Source organism: Gouania willdenowi, chromosome 10, assembly GCF_900634775.1.
Source record: "Gouania willdenowi chromosome 10, fGouWil2.1, whole genome shotgun sequence".
Lineage (NCBI taxonomy): Eukaryota > Metazoa > Chordata > Actinopteri > Blenniiformes > Gobiesocidae > Gouania > Gouania willdenowi.
Window position 1 is genome coordinate 13,053,160 of NC_041053.1, and position 18,102 is coordinate 13,071,261.

Below are 18,102 nucleotides of genomic sequence, written 5' to 3' on the forward strand. Positions count from 1 at the left end.
CGACCAAAAAGTGTGACTAATTACGGGTGATTTAAGCCACTATAGTCACTGAAGACTGAACGCACCTTTAGAACAGGCTCATATTCATCAAACAATGGCTTATTTCACCCATCAGGGTGAATAAATCACTATCTTCCGTTTGGTTGTCATGGCAGTTTGAGTATTCTTTGATCCATTGATGATGGCTTTTTATCGCACGCGTGCACATAAGTAACCCAAGGTTTACATACTCAGGGTTGATTAACCCACTTCATCCCAGCTTTAATGGAATCCGATATCCAGAGTTTCCCATCGCGGGGAGTGTTGACCCAGAGTTTGTTAATCCATCCATCCATCTTCTCCCGCTTAGCCGTTTCCGGGTCGCGGGGGCAGCATCCTCAGTAGGGAGGCCCAGACTTCCCTCTCCCCGGCCACTTCCTCCAGCTCTTCCGGGGGGACCCCAAGACGTTCCCAGGCGAGCCGAGAGACATAGTCTCTCCAGCGTGTCCTGGGTCTTCCCCGGGGCCCCCTTCCGGAGGGACGTGCCCTGAACGCCTCACTAGGGAGGCGTTCAGGGGGCATCCTAATTAGGTGCCCGAGCCACCTCATCTAGCTCTTCTCGATGCGGAGGAGCAGCGACTCTACTTTGAGCCCCTCCCGAATGACTGAGCTTCTCACCCTATCTCTAAGGGAGAGCCCAGCCACCCTACGGAGGAAACTCATTTCGGCCGCTTGTACCCGTGATCTTGTTTGTTAACCCTCCTTTATGGAATACCCCTCTGCTCTGTCTGTGCTTCGTTGCCTTCAGCGTTTCGTTAATAAATGAAATATCGTTTTTTTGTTTTTGTAACTTAATGTGTTAACATGTTCACATTCCTTTGTTCAATGGCAGCATTGTAATATACATTACTAGCACAAACATATCTTTTTTGTGTGAGTATTATAAGAAAGAAAGTTTTTGTTGTTGTTGTTATTATTTTTTTATAAAAAAGAAAGTGTCTAGATATAGTGTCTTTTCTTTAACCCCTGAAACTGTTAAAGTGGTGGCCATGATGAAAGAGCGTTAGAATTGTATGAGGAAAGGAGGCGTGGCCGAAGGATTATTACGTCACCTAGTGGAAGTTCGTCTGATCGTCAAAACAAACGTAATCACCTTTTCCTAACTCCTCTCCTAACACCTTTCCTTAACCCCATGACGTCATCCACGGGGTTATGGAAAAGTGGATAGGAAAGGAGATAGGAGGGACTATTCGGACGCAGCCTTTAAGTCACGTAGTGCACTTATCACGTGACCTAAACTGGCCAATGACGGGCTGCGTATGCATAGAGTGGCAGTCTATTCATACGTTTTATCAATAGCCACAGTCTATAAGAAATGCAGCCAATGATTAGCATTTTTAAAGCTATGCTGAAGGTTTTCTAAGTATTTCCCTTTACAAGAGTTTCTGGCTAATATAACTATCCCATAATAAACAGTATGGATTATAGATAAGTATGCTAGTTTTACATTCAATGGATGCTGCACTTTTTAGTCATTTTAGAAGTGAATGACCAAGCATTTCATTTATTCATTCAGTCATAGTGCTATTGGATGCTGAATAACCTTAATCACTGTTATTTTAAAGAATACAAGATGATTTAATATGCATCTGCCTAGATTTTTATTTTATTCATTTTAAATGCATTGGATTTAATTTTGACCTCTGCTTGTTTTAAATATTGAACCCTGTCTTCCTGCTCCTCTCAGACTCTGTTCACCTACCCAGAGAACTGGCGAGCCTTCAAGGCCCAGATCGCAGCCCAGTACAGCGGGGCTCAGCTCAAAGTTGCCAGCAGCCCCCCTGCCTTCACCTTTGGGCAGACAAACCGCACTCCAGCCTTCCTTAACAACTTCCCTCTGGGAAAGGTGAGTCCGTACTATTCATTTTTAAGTACATAGGGCTGGTACGGTATAGATTTGGTCTGATTCAATATTTTCATTACACATGGATGTTGTATTGATCCATATTGTGATTAGATAGTAATTATTAGGGATGTGAAATTAATCTTCCAACAACTCAAGATTCAATTCCGATTCTTGGGGTGATGATTTGATTCTGCACATGAAATAGCTCTACACCATTGTTATTCAACCCTGGGGTCGCCTGGAATCTCTTTATTTGGAAACCACTGCTCTACACTAAATGGATGCATATGGAGACCTGATTTTTTAGAAGTACCACAAATAAAAGATCATGATACATAATGAATTGATATTTTTCCATCCTTTTTTAGGCTATTTTATTGTTATCGTCATTATGAAGTCCTCTATATAACTTTTAATATCCTCAGTCTAGTTAATCCAAACAAGTGTGAAACCAGTTTAAATTCCTCTACATTGACACATTCATTTTAGAAACTGTTTTCATAAACCTTACATGGGTGTGTTGGATTTCAGCTACCTGCCTACCAGGGAGATGACGGCTTCTGTCTGTCAGAGAGTAATGCCATTGATCACTATTGTAAGTATCTCACTCTTAAGCCCAAGATCCTTGACCACCACTTTGGTGACGTGCAAGATGCAGCCTTTTATTCAGGGTTTTTGTATTTGAATTGCATGAAATGTTTTAGTCCAACATTTTTTAACCAAGTAAACACTGTAACTAGCATATTATCAACAGGAGTTTTTATTTTGGTGCTGCAGGTATAGATTAACAATTGCAAATGAAGCTGAAGCCTCAGGGTTTTTAAAAATCTTGCAACTACAAAGTCAAAGGTTTTTCTTATGATATTAAGATGTTTTGTAAAGGTCATAGTTCCCCTGTCTTTGGGAAAGGCAGTTTCCTGTAATAGCACCAAGTCTTAATCTGACAGGGGGAGATAATCCAAGGCCATATTCATCCCAGTCACCTCTGAATCAGTGAGTTAAAGGCTGGTTCATGCTGTGGCCACACTGGTTTCTCTAAAGTCACAACTTCTGGTATCATGCTTGCTGAGTTTGTTTTATCATTCATTTGAATTAGACCTACATGTCATAATGTTAAAGCTTCTATAGTCATCCTTTGCCATCCTTTCTAAAGTGATTGTGTCCCTTGTGTGTAAATGCGTCTTTCTGGTTGGTTCTAGTGAGCAATGATGCCCTGCGTGGGGCCACTCCCTCAGCAGCAGCTCAGGTGCTGCAGTGGGTGAGCTTTGCTGACTCTGACGTCGTCCCTCCAGCCAGTGTATCGGTCTTCTACACTCAGGGAATCATGCCCTTCAACAAGCGGGTACTTGGAGAGTAAACATAATGAAAGGATATTAGGAATCAGCGGTGGAACAGCCGCTCACACCCTGTGACTTTTTATTAAAATATTGTTTCCTTCTGCATCTGAAGGCCACAGAACAGGCCAAAGAGGACGTGAAGAAGGTGCTCACAGTCCTGAACAAACACTTAAACACCCGCACCTTCCTGGTAGGAGAGAGAGTCAGCCTGGCAGACATCACTGTGGTCTGCTCCATGCTCTGGCTTTACAAACAGGTGAGACATGCTGACAACTGTGTTCAGTTTGATGTTCTGTTTATTTAAAATGGTTCAAGGATTTGATCAAATATTGTTAATAACACAGTTAAATGTCTATTGTTTCCTTTTAGGTCCTTGAGCCTTCTTTCCGTCAGCCTTACCCCAACGTGACCCGCTGGTTTGTCACCTGTGTTAACCAGCCCCAGTTCAAGACTGTTCTTGGAGAGGTCAACCTGTGTGAGAAGATGGCCCAGTTTGATGGTAAGTTTTTGAAATTGTTCCTGAAAAATCTACACAATAGTCTAACCACAACATAGCCTGCTCTCTATTGGCTGATGATGGTGCCCTTTAAACAACTCAGCCAATAAGAACATGCAGGTAGGTGGGCTGCTCCCATCTCCACATGAAGTCACCTCCTTACTGCTCCTCGTCTGCGTATTATTCCATTTACAGCTTTCTATGGTCAGTTTTTACTGTTAGACTGATGCATCGCTTCATCAGTTCTTAAAGCTCAAACATACTCGGACAGACATCCTCAGAGTGAATTCCTTGCGTACTGTTTGTACTTCTCAGAGCTTTTATACTCGAGCGCACAACAGCAAAGTAGTTTCCAGTAAAATCCTACATTTCCCACAATCCTGCGCGCTTCTCTGTTGTCCTAGTACTGCTTCTGGGACGTGTTTTAACTACTACAAAATTGAAAATATGGTACTTACTGTGTGACTAGTGTCCCCGACTTTGGGCAAGGCAGTGTCCTTTCATGGCACCAAGTCTTAATCTGATGGGGGTAAAGAAACTACAGACCATATTCATCCCAGTCATCTCTGGTTCAGTGAGTTAAAGACTGGTTCATGCTGTGGCTACAAACCAAATGAAAGTAGAATTCTCATACAATTCCTTTACTTGTTGACCTTGTGTCATTCACATAACAAGCTGTATCCATAAATAACCAGATTTTTCTCCAATCTGTGTGCGTTTGCAGCTCATTTGTCATGGACGAGTTCAAGAGAGTGATTAAATGTTCTACAGCTGTTTTTAAAAAGCTGCTACCCTCAATACATTTTTAATCAATAAAATGATAGTGTATGTCCCAGAGATCAATGAATCAAACATCATTTATTCCAAAAGAAAATACAGGTCTAAATTGTCAGTTGAAAGTTTAATCTACAGTATTTTGATGTTTTTGCACATTGCATTATGGGATGTGAAGTCCTGTAAACAGACACATAGAAGTGTTCTGATATCACAGACAACACATTGATCAAACTAGAATAAACATAGTGTCAAACAAAAAACAACAAAGAGGTCACGTTAACAACAAGGGGTTATTTCAAACTTTTACATTAGTTGTTGGAGTTAATGATGATCAATTTATCAACCTACACTATTTTATCTAATAGAAATATTGGTGCCGGCAGATTTAATATTTATACCTTTTTTATGCATTTTCTGTTTTCTGAATATTTAAATTTGACATTCAAACGGGTTTTTATTAAATGAAATTTGATTATTTAAAACTTAAAAATTCCGAAGGATTAAATTAACAACAAAACTGTAATACTGTAGAATAAAACTCTTAGCAGTGTCTTTTAAAAAAATATTTTATGATTAAAGAGATTTAAAGGCTTGGTCAGGGTGGGTGTACAAGAGTGAAGCTGATTAGAGAAAATAACTGAAAACACATTTTCTATTGTTTGGACCTGAATCTCCAGCCAAGAAGTTTGCTGTGACGCAGCCCAAAGAGGAAGCCCCTCATGAGAAGGAAAAGGCTCCTAAAGAGTCAGCCAAGCCTCAGCAGAAGAAGGAAAAGGAAAAGGAAAAAGAGGAAAAGGAGAAACCCGCTTCAGTGGAAGAAATGGACGACTGTGATGCAGTTTTGGCAGCAGAGCCTAAAACAAAGGACCCTTACGCACTCCTTCCAAAACGGTACTCACACTGTTGGTTAATAACAATAGGAGGTATTCTACATGGCTGGAATCCTTTTATTCTCCACTGTATAGTATATATCTGCATCACAACAATTAGGTTAATAATGATTAATTACAGCTGTATGCTCTAAAGGCTCATGACTGACAGGAGGTTCATAACTTAGTTCATGGAGGTGTGCAGTTCTGCTTTATTTATTTTATTAGAGGGCCAAACCTGTGGGGCCTGGGGACTCCCACGACCAGCGGTTTCTAGTAGATTCTATGAATCTGTGATAACCACATTTATTTATCTGAATAATATCCATTGTTATCCAGGATGTTTATTATTTGACCCCAAGTATTTAGTCATCTCAAAGATGTAAATCCTCATTTTAATCAGAAATAAAGATGGGTAAAAGGGACAAAAAAAAAAAGTGGAAAATGTGGTAAATGGTTTTTTAAAAAAAACTGAGAAATGTGTTGAAAGTTGCAAATTAGAGTGGCCAAAAATAGACAGAAAAAGTGGTGAAAAGGGTTCAAAGTGTCAATATTGGCCTAAAAGTGTCAGGATGGCACTTCTGCCAGTCAAAAATTAGTCTAGACTGGAAAATAATGGACATGACAAATCGTGAATGTGGTTGAATTGGAAATATGGCGAAAAGGGTTTAAAAAGTGGTGAAAAGGTTTATAAGTGCCGTAAATGTCTTGAAAGTGGAAAAAAATTGCAAAAAGGGCTTCGAGCATTTTATTGAAAAATGGGAGTAATGTAGCAAAAAATGCATTAAAATAAGCAAAAATGGTCTCAATATGGATCTGGCAACCCCCTCTCAGTGTCTTGCAACCCCAAACAGGGACCTGAACCCAAGGTTGAGAACCCCTGAATTACAGGACGCTCTAATCTGTCCATTTTGGTGGCAAATACATTTCCCCATTGGGGATTAATAAAGTTTATCTAAACTAATCAGACGTCAAACATTCAGAGCTGCAGTCCTCGAGGAACTAAGTTTTAGCGTTCTGTCCTGTGTCCCCTGTCTTTGGGCAAGGCAGTGTCCTTTCATGGCACCAAGTCTTAATTTGACGGGGGTAAAGAAACTACAGACCATATTCATCCCAGTCATCTCTGGTTCAGTGAGTTAAAGGCTGGTTCATGCTGTAGCTACAAACAAAATGAAAGTAGAATTCTCATACAAGTGTTTAACCAACGCATTCCTTCACATGTCGACCCTGTATCATCACGTTACAAACTCTAACCCAAAATAACCACATTTTTCTCAATCTGTGTGCGTTGGCAGCTCATTTGTCATGGACGAGTTCAAGAGAAAGTATTCCAACAAGGACACCTTGAAAGTGGCTCTTCCTCACTTCTGGGAGAACTTTGACCGTGAAAGTAATTCTATCTGGTACAAATACCCTGAGGAGCTCACCCTCACGTTTAGGAGCTGCAACCTTATCACAGGTAAGACACATTAATCCCTAAAGATTGACCTCAGTCACTCTGTGAAGTAGTAATACTTGTTATTTTGGACATTTGTCCTCATTTGATAATATAATCCTTGTGTTGGCACACCCCTCTGCCAAATGGCAAAGCAATGTGGACATTATACAGGTTTTAAATTCAATTTGGAGGGTTTTCTATAAATATGGAATAGAGATAATGTCACACCTGTATATAAGTTGCTTTCCAAGAATTTGACTTTTTTTCTGGAAAAATCCTTACATAAGTCGCGTTGGCCAAAAAGTTGAATGGCTGGATGTTAGACTTCCAGATCTGGTTCAAGGTTCCTGTGGATCCTTAAAAAGTCATAAAACGCATTCAATTCATGAATATAAAAATAAGGCCTTAATTGTCATTAAAATGTCTTGAATTAATGTTTCAAAAGTCTTAAATTTGAACACATAAGTAGGATTCTAATTAGTTTCACATTTCAAAATAAATGGTAACATTTGTTTTTTAGAAAATGTATAATTAATCGTAACATCGTGCAATCACGACAGTGGAGCAAACTACAAAACAGTGACTTAGCGTAGTTACAGTGAAAATTGCTTGTCCAACAAAGATTTTTTTCAATAGCTTTTCATAATGGTTTATATTCTTGTATTTTTGTTGTTGTTTTATAGATTTGTAGTTATTTAATAGTCATTTTGTATTTTGAGTGATTCTGATTATTTTAGTCTGGGTTTATTTGTGTATTCTTGTGTTTACTTTGGGAGCCCCCTGTTGCATGTTGGCACCAGACAATGAAAAAAATGTACCCTAACCCTATGTAACTGATGTGGCATGTGTCCCCCCTCCAAATTATGTTTACTGTGAAGTTTAACATAAATTTCATTTCAAATATCATTAAAAGTCTTGATTTTAATTTGACCGAAGCTGTAGGAACCATGTGGTTGTATTTGCTTTATTAAACATAACCATGTACCTCCTTACTGCTCCCTGTCTGCAAATCAGACAAGTTACAGGTTTTATACAGTTTTTTTTCCTGTAATAGTGCTTCTGCTAGCCTGTTATACTAATTGTCTCTACTTTACCAGGTAGAAACAATATACTGCAGGCAAATGTCACCCAAATCTGATGTTTTTGCCCATATGCGACCTGTAGCCAATCTGTTCAAGACGGTCTGAACAACACAATTACATTTTTTGCCATGTGACTGCAGTCTGGATGCCCGAGGCACTTACTATCCTACTCCTACATCATCACAATGCAAAAACATCAGAATTCTGAGTCTCAGGAGAAGCTGGATCCTATACTGGATGCCTCCATATTTACTTTCATAAACACAGTTTGTGTCTGTGGGGTCATGGCTCACCATTGGACCTCTTCTGTGCATGCAGACCACTTCAGGGTCGCATTCCGTTCATACTTCAAACTGATTGAAGACGCATCTAATGTGTAATATGAACAATCACACAAAATTCAGATATTTTAAGAAAATCTAAATTTTTCAGTAAGACCTGTGAACGTTGTGTTATAGTGTGTGAAAACAGTAGCAAGCTTTAAAGTGACTTATTTTTACATTTTTACCTGCTAGATGATACTGTTGACTATCTATGAAATCCACAGATGGGTCAACCTGCTGAATACGTCACTCTCAATTTTAAATGAACAACAAGACCTACACCTTGGAAAACTTGGTATATACAGTACAGTAGAACGTTTATAGTACTTGATTTTTAGGTATCACTTGTGGTATTAAGTATCACCAATCTAGCTGTGCCCCCTGTCATTGGGCAAGGCAGTGTCCCTTCATGGCACAGTGTCTTAATCTGACGGGGGAAGAGAAATGAACCATTTTCATCCCAGTCATCTCTGTGTTGGTGAGTTAAAGGCTGGTTCATGCTGTGGTTACATTGAAACGTGACCAATGTCTCACATGAGTGCAGAATTAAAAACAAGTGTTTCAATGTGAGATGGTGGGCTAATGGGTTTTTATTGGTTGGTAGTTTGTATGCCTGCTATCAGTGTTCTAAGTATGTTTAGTAGTTGTATGTCATGTTCTGTATGGATCAGCATGTTTTTCTGTCCACAGGCATGTTTCAGCGGTTGGACAAGCTCAAGAAAACGGCCTTTGCTCAGTGTTTTTTTGTTTGGCACCAACAACGACAGCAGCATCTCTGGTATTTGGGTGTTCAGAGGCCAGGAGCTGGCTTTCACTGTAAGTATTTCAGCATACGAAGAATTCCTGTTTGGTAAAACAATGTTATCAAAAACAATCTGATGTTTCACAATATAAAACAAAAAATTACATGTTCAACTTGTTCCCACTCATACATTCAATATTTTACAGGCCTATAACCGACTGAGCTGCTGAAATAGTCAAATTAAATGTTCTCTCATTAAAACTAAATCCACTTAAGTCGGTGTGTGTGCGAAAAACAAAAAAGCACTTTTGTTTGTCAAGGCAAGGAAAATTTATTTGCATAGCGCATTTGAAACACAAGGCAACTCAATGTGCTTTACATGATAAAACATTCAATTGTTTAAAATCAATAAGAACATTTAAAATCATCAGTAAAATCAATTCAAATCATCAATAAACACATCACATCAACAACATGACTAAAAATCTCTCTCTCAATCATACGCAGTAGAGAAAAAAAGTGTCTTTAACTTTGATTTAAAAATGTTCACATTGGATGCTGACTTCAGCTCTGCTGCAGTTTGTTCCACTTCTTTGCAGCATAACAACTAAAAGTAGCATCACCATGTTTACTGTGAACTCTGGGTTCCACTGTCTGACCTGTGTTCATAGATCTGAGAGACCTGCTGGATTCATACCTGACTAACAACTCACTGATGTATTCTGGACCAAACCCATTCACAGATTTATACACCAGCAGCAGAACTTTAAAGTTTATTCTGAGGCTGACTGGGAGCCAGTTTTAAGACTTTAAAACTGTAGTAATGTGTTCTGACCTCTTTGTTCTGGTTAAGACCCGAGCTGCAGCGTTCTGAACCAGCTGTAGCTGTTTGATGCTCTTTTGGGGGATTCCTGTCAGAAGACCATTACAATAGTCCAGTCTGCTGGAGATAAAAGCATGGACCAGTTTCTCCTGATCTTTCTGAGCCATTAAACCTTTCACTCTGGAGATGTTCTTTAGGTGGTAGAAGCTGTTTTTGTGATAGATTTGATCTGACGCTGAATGTCAGATCTGAGTCAATCAGAACACCAAGGTTTTTGACTTGGTCTTTAGCTTTTAAAGATCGAGACTCAAGATAATTGCTGACAGCAGTCCTCTTTTCTTTGTTACCAAAGACAATCACCTCCATCTTGTCATGGTTTAGTTGAATGAAGTTTTCACTCATCCAGCAGTTTACTTTTTCTAAACAGTCACACAACACCTCAATGGGACCATAGTCATCTGGGTTCAGTGATAGATATAGTTGTGTGTCATCTGCATAGCTCTGATAATCAACCTTACAGTTCTGTAAAATTTGTCCTAAAGGAAGCATATAAAGGCTAAACAGAAGAGGTTCAAGAACAGAGCCCAGAGAAACCCCACAGGACATTGGTAATCTGTCAGATTCAAAGTTTCCAATGCTTACAAAATAACTTCGCTCCTCCAAGTAGGACTTAAACCATTGCATTTCTTTTCCATTTAGTCTAACCCATGTTTGCAATCTGTGCAACAAAATTGTATGATCTACATACGGTGGCTGATAAGTGTCAGGTGAATGCATTTACAGAAATGAACACAAATGCAAACAGGTCACAACACGAATGCAAACCGGCCACAACGAAAGTGTTTCCGCAACGGAAGTGTTTTCGACGGACGGGTGTTATGATATGATTGCCTGATGTGAAAAATATAAGAGTATCCTAATCAACTTTCACTTACTTTCATATGCGTTTCGATGTCTTCTTCTTGTTCTTCTCTGTTCTGGTGGGTTGAAAACATCTGCCAGAAACATGTCCGTCTGTAATACCGGTCCGTCGGAAACACTTCCGTTGTGGCCGTATTATGTTTTGTATTTGGCAATCAGCTCGATTCTTTACTTGAAGAGACTTTACATCCTTCACCATCCACACACAAGGTTCAAGGTTTTTCATTGTCATTTTCATGTTTTCATACAAACAAAATGTGTTTCTCAGGGCAAGCAGCATCCAGTGGCGGCTGGCCAATAGAGGGCACGAGGGCACCGCCCCACCACTCACCACGTTCGTATGAGTAGACATACAAAATAATAAAAATAATAACGAATTAAAAAAACTATGAAGCAACGTTATATCTGTATTTAGATCATCAGAATACATATAATACACAGTATTATATGTACATGTATATGTATACAGTAACGCCTCTTCAATACGAGTCAATAGAGAGTCTCTGGGGGCGCAGCTTACCTGCAACCAGAGACACTCTGCGGCTGTGCAGAGTCGAATACAGCCGGAACATTTACTCAACACCCATCTCCACCATGGGAGGGGCTGACTTCACAGTCGTCCGTCAGAAAGTGGTTTTTACAGGTGAAGCTGTGGGACGTTAGAAGGAGAAGCAAAATGAAGAAATAAATCAAATAATTCTGCTTTCCCTGCATACCTGCCAACCCAGCATGAATAAAGACAGGTAGGACCCATTTAAAGCTCAGAAAAAGCAGAGAAACATCAACAAACTAAATGTAATGATTTCAAATCTTGAATATGTCCATATTTTGAAAATTAAGTTTTATCAATCAATCAATCAATCAATCTTTATTTGTATAGCGCCAAATCATAACCAATGGTATCTCAAGACACTTTACAGTAGAGCAGTCTTAAGGACGGACTCTTCATTTTATGGATACACACATATGCATATATACGTATATACACATACATATGTATCCCACACCCAACATGAATTCATCATGGCGGCAAGGAAAACCTTCTGTTAAGCAGCAGGAACCTTGTGTGGATCCCATTCCTATGATGAACAGCCATCCACGTTATGCTGTGTTGGGTGTGTGCAGAGGAAAGGGTGGAGACAGAGTTGTTGAGACTCTGTAACTCCACACTGAGGATCCCACGGAACTGCAAGACAAAAGCCAGAAGGAGTACAGGAGCAAACACACAAGGGAAGAAGCAGACATAGAGGGAGTGTTTGAGAGAGGAATGGGACCCTCTCCGGTCTCTCTCTAACCTAAATGACATCTCTCTTAACGCCCTCTCCAACCTCTCTCCAACCGAGCATGCCAGACCCCCCCCCCCCCCCGGCAGTCTATGCCTATTGCATCTTAACTATGAGCTATGAGCTGGTTCCTAACTAAAAGCTTTACCAAAGAGGAATGTTTTGAGCCTAACCATAAAGGTAGAGAGAGTGTCTTCCCCCCCCGAACCGTGGTTGGTAGATGGTTCCAGAGAAGTGGGGCCTGATAACTGAAAGCTCTTCCTCCTATACTACTTTTAGAGACGAATGGAACAACGAGTAGTCCAGCATTTTGAGAGCGTAGTGTTCTGGGGGGATTGTATGGCACTACAAGCTCCTTGAGATAGGCTGGTGCCTGTCCATTTAGGGCTTTATAAGTGAGAAGAAGAATCTTGAATTCTATTCTATATTTTATGGGAAGCCAATGCAGAGAGGCTAATACAGGAGTAATGTGATCTCTTCTCCTAGTTTTAGTCAGTACACGTGCTGCAGCATTTTGAACCAGCTGAAGTGTCTTAAGCGACTTGCTCGGGCAGCCTGCTAAAAGAGAATTACAATAATCCAGTCTCGAGGTAACAAAAGCATGGACTAGCTTTTCTGCGTCGTTCTGAGACAGGATAGATCTGATTTTAGCAATGTTACGGAGATGAAAGAAGGCAGTTCTTGAAGTTTGTTTTGTGTGAGAGTTGAAGGATAAATCCTGATCAAATAGAACCCCAAGGTTTCTAACAGTTGTGCTTCGTGCCAGAGTAATGCCATTTAGGGCAGTTAGGCTAGCATAGGTTTCTCTAAGGTGTCGTGGGCCCAGTACAATGACCTCAGTCTTGTCTGAGTTGAGAAGAAGAAAATTTTGGTCCATCCAGGCCCTAATGTCCTTTAGACAGGCCTCAAGTTTAGATAGCTGATTTGTCTCACCTGGCTTCATTGATACATACAGTTGGGTATCATCAGCATAACAGTGAAAGTTAACAGAGTATTTTCTCATAACATTACCAAGGAGGATCATATAGATACAGAAGAGGATTGGACCTAGCACAGAGCCCTGAGGAACCCCGTAGCTTACTTTTGTTTTATGTTATGTATATTCATTTACCACTTCCTTTTTACTCCCGTTTTTAGTCATGTACATGTTAAACTAACTAAAACTAAAAAAAAGGTAAAATCTGGAAAACAAAATTAAAAAACAAAATAAATTAAATTTCAAGAAGTAAAATAACCCTGACACACACTCACTCACTCTATTGTATATACCAGAGTTTCTCAAATTGGGGTACGTGATGGTACTACAGGGGGTACTTGGAAAGGAAATTATAGCATTAAAAATATGGGATTTTTTTTTTTTTACAAAACTAATCAGGATACTTAATGGTTAAGTCAGAAGAGCCAAAAAAACACTAAACTAGAGAGCACAACTCACGCATAAACGTAAAAGTAAGAGAAGAACATGACAGCAGTGGCAAGACTATAACAGAAATAAATGAATTTCCTTTAATGGTAAACATTCACTGCTACGTTATGTTAGCTTTGAAACAGTCACCTGGGCTCAGGTTCCGGCACCACAAGACTTTCAGGGGCGGATTCACTCAGATCTGAAATAAAGGGTAGTAAACCAGGTGCGTCCTTAATTCCTTTGGTGGTGCTGTTTGCTCACCTACTGTGGGGAATTCACTAATATTGCGCCACTAGTAGGTGCGCGCACTAGCGAAACAAATTAGAGCCGGGCCGGGGGCGGGGCAAATGACCGTGCCCTTTAAACCCAAATAATAAACCTCATGATAACATCATTTTACAACATACACATGCCCGCAACAGCGAGGCTTACAAGCTTCGGCACCACAGAGAGCAACTATGTCATTTTGAAGTCCATCAAACGGACATGAAGTATAACAAAACAAGAGAACAAAAACATTAGGCTACGTGGTCACTAATATTAAAATAACATAAATTCAAAGCAGTTCAGCACCACGGATAGCGACCACATCATTTTGATACCCACTTTAACCATTTCAACTAGTAAAACTAGCACAGCGTCCCATGCAAACACAATTTCAACATGAATTACTATAGGCGGCCTACTCACCACTATTTGAAAGGCATACGATGAGCCTTGGGCATATAGGGGCAACATATAGACCCATTTCAATGTGGACAAACATGAGACACGTGACTGACGTGCACGCGCATACTCAGAAACCATGTTGTTTACATGCTTGAAAAATGGCAATGAATAAACCGCTGTTAAGGCTCGAAAATAGTTTAAAGTATGTAGAAAGCTTGTCACCTGAGAACGTGACCACTTATTTAAGGAAACTCACTTTAAGGTGAACGATTGCGGGACCTTTGCAGCATCCCCGAAAACGAGAGGTTATCCGATGTGTGATTCGGGCCCGATGTTCAATGACCAGACATTTATACATATCTGATAGAAAAACCCAGTGTATATACAAAAGAAAACCTAAAAGCATTAAGTCTCTGGATTGGGGCTATTCAACTGCGGTCCGCGAGCCAAAACTGGTCCATTCTTCAAACTCAACCGGCCCGTGGCCCATTTATCCATAGTTAGTGAATAATTGTCCTCTAAAAACTGTACACACGCAGCTTTGCGACACTTCACGGCACTCTGTGACAGTTTGCGGCGCTGCTGCTTACAGCGCCTATGATGAGAAGGGTCTGTTGCGTATTATGGAAAGGTTCTTCAGATAAACAGAAGGCATGGCAAATTCAAAGGAAAAGCAACAATGTCCGACGGCACTTCAAGTCGACCCACGTCAACTGTGACGACGAGTATCCACAGAGTTCATATGTCCGGCGAACAAAACTGAAGCTCGGCAATCTTCTCCCGCAGAAGGCAACTATAGTTTTAGCCAAAGACGTTTTCTGTATTTTGTATATGTAGCCCAGTAGAAAAAAAGCTTGGGTGTTAGCAAATGTTAGAAGATGTTCAATGATTAAGGAGGTTATTTGTTTTATTAACAAAAACAAGATGGCGCCAGCATGTACCGGCTGCCGTCTGCCCGCTCTGCTTGAACTTTTGTTTGTAGCCGCACTGATCGGTTTTCTGTGCAAATACATCACTGCGCTGATAGTTTTACGACCGTCAGGAACTTATTCTTCTTAATTGTTCACATGATGTATGTCTGGGCTTCAACTCTAAGGATCAAACATCCAGACTTCCTCCTCACTTGGCGTCAGTACCTGACTTCCTGCTGCGCTCACCTGTCCTCCAGAGGAAGTGTGCCAAAAAATGGGGTAAACGTGGTGGAGTCCTGTTGAGGATAAAGGCGTTCTAGAGGTCAAACCCTGGGACTGATCCTGGATGCCAGTTAACATATGGATTACGGTGGATTCAGCCCGTGGCTCCAGTGCGTCTGGTCTCCGGCTTGCGTCACCTGCCGCTCGAAGCGCCGCTCCGCAGATGCCATCACCGGCATCGGGGTGTGGCTCACGGGTGGCTTCGTCCACTGCGCCGCAGCTCTACACAGGCCGACGAGGAAGTGACTCTACGCCTCGGCTTGCAGAATGCTAGATCGCTAGCCAACAAATCTCACCTCCTGAAGGACCTTTTTATGTCCCGCGGATTGGATCTGATGTTCATTACGGAGACATGGCAACGGGAAGATGACTACGTTCATCTTAATGAGCTGTGCCCTCCGGACTGCTCCGTGTTTGGAACTCCACGGCTTACATGACCTGGAGGAGGATTAGCGCTCGTATACAGAGACACTTTCAGCTGCAGACTGTTGGACATAAACACGTTCAACTCCTTCGAGCTCCAGATGTGTAAGGTTGGAAATTAACACTCTTTTTACTGTGTTTTATTATACCGACCTCCTGGTCCTGCTCGTTTATTCCTAGATGAATTCTCTGAGCTTATGTCATCTATTGTTAAGCTGGAGAGTGTATTAATCCTTGGTGATTTTAATCTACATGTTGATAATTCGTCCTGTCCTATGGCAGCTGCTGATGTCTCTAATGGACTCTTTTCACTTTGTGCAACATGTGTCAGGTCCAACACACATTAAAGGTCATACTTTAAATTTGGTCTTTTCTTTTGGTTTAATGATTGACCATCTAGGTATTGAAGACTTACAAATAAGCGACCATTGCTGTATCATATTTAATCTGTCAATCACACTGGTACAGACTACTTCGAATGTGAAAAAGCGGAGACGCATTCTTAATGAAGCAGCAATCAGTGGATTTTCTGCCTCTTTCGATCCAACTACATTTGCTAGTTGTGATGATGTTGACACTTTTATGACAAACTTCAATAGCCATTGTCTGTCTGTTTTGGACACAGTAGCACCAGCTAAAAATACTCCAGGATCTAATAAGAAACCTTGTCCGTGGATGAATGAAGCTATTTTTAGCTTTAGGAGAAGCTGCCGAAAAGTGGAACGGTTGTGGAAAACCACTAAACTAGAGGTGCACAGACTCTATTTAAAAGAAAAGATAATGGAGCTAAATGAATTAATAAAGCATGCCCGCTCTGCTTATTTTACTAATCTTGTTTTGCAAAATAAGAGAAACCCCAAGGTTTTGTTCAATACTATTGAAAATCTTGTTGCACCCTCACCGTCCCATGTGCCTGTACACACACAGGAGGACTGTAACAATTTTTAAAATTTCTTTGTAAATACAGTACAAGATGTCAGGGCTAGCATCACTCCTCCCTTGGTTAGCTTGTGCAGTGCATCAGCCCCCTCATTCACTCCTGTCAGCCTACAGGATGTTCAAGTTTTAGTAGGAAAGATGAAACCCTCATCGAGCACTGTAGACATTGTTCCCACTTCTCTGCTTTTAAACGTTTTTGATGTTGTTGGTCCTTGGGTGGTAAAATTGATAAACCTCACTTTTATCTGGCTCGGTCCCCAGCTTTTTTAAACATGCGATAATAAACCCCATTCTTAAAAAACCCAATCTTGATCCGGGGGAGCCTATAAACTACCGGCCCATATCTAAGCTTCCCTTCATGTCTAAAATCATGGAGAAAATGGTTGCTAAGCAACGAACCTCATACATGGAACAGCATGATATTTATGATAAATATCAATCTGGTTTTAGATCAATCCACTCCACTGAAACTGCTCTTCTGAAAGTTTCTAGTGACGTGATGATGGCCGCTGACTCTGGTCGTTACACAGTTTTAGTTTTACTTGATCTGACAGCTGCCTTTGATACTGTAGATCACAGTATACTGGTTGATCGACTCAAATCTGAGATGGGGTTTTCTGGTACTGTTCTCCAGTGGTTTACCTCTTAGATTAATGGAAGAACCTTTAATGTTGCTATTAACGATGTTATGTCCAATATGTCTAACCTGTCATGTGGAGTAGCCCAGGGCTGTGTTCTGGGGCCTGTTTTGTTTTTATTGTATCTGATGCCTCGTGGTCGGTTGATCCGTGGTTTTAAAAATGTGTCTTATCATTTTTATACTGACGATATCCAGTTGTACTGCTCCTTTAATGACAGAGTTTCACTTTTTATCCGAGATCTTAGACTGTACAGTATATCCTGTATCAAAAACTGGCTGTCATCAAATTATCTCCAGATAAATTCAAACAAAACAGAAACTCTGATCATTGCTCCTGATAAAGACATCCCTCTAATTAAAACCTCCCTTGGTGATCTGGGCTCATCTGTTAAAACCAGCCTCAGAAACCTTGGGGTTGTTTTTGATCAGTCCATGTCTTTGGAGGGACATTGTCGTCAATTGACCAAAAACTGTTTTTACCACCTGAGAAATATCTCTAAAGTGAGGCATCTATTATCAAAATCAGATCTGGAACTGGTCATACACGTATTTATATCATCTCGTATTGACTACTGTAATTCTGTTTTTACTTGTTTTAATAAGACGACCCTAAATAGACTCCAGATCGTTCAGAACGCTGCTGCCAGACTTTTAACTGGTGCTTCTAGAACATCCCACATCAGCCCCATTCTTGCTACTCTGCACTGGCTTCCAGTTAAGTTTCGCATAGAATATAAAATTTTAGTTCTCACGTTCCGAGCATTACATGGTCAGGCCCCTAAATATATCTCGGACTTGTTGTGCCCCTACTCATCAGGGCGATGCCTTTGGTCTTCAGGTCAGGGTCTCCTAAA

General features: G+C 40.6%; 1 pseudogene; it reads left to right on the forward strand.

Moving 5' to 3' along the window:
- The first annotated feature begins 1,702 nt into the window (after positions 1–1,702).
- LOC114470708 (elongation factor 1-gamma-like) lies at positions 1,703–15,492 on the forward strand (annotated as a pseudogene).
- The last annotated feature ends 2,610 nt before the right edge of the window (positions 15,493–18,102 follow it).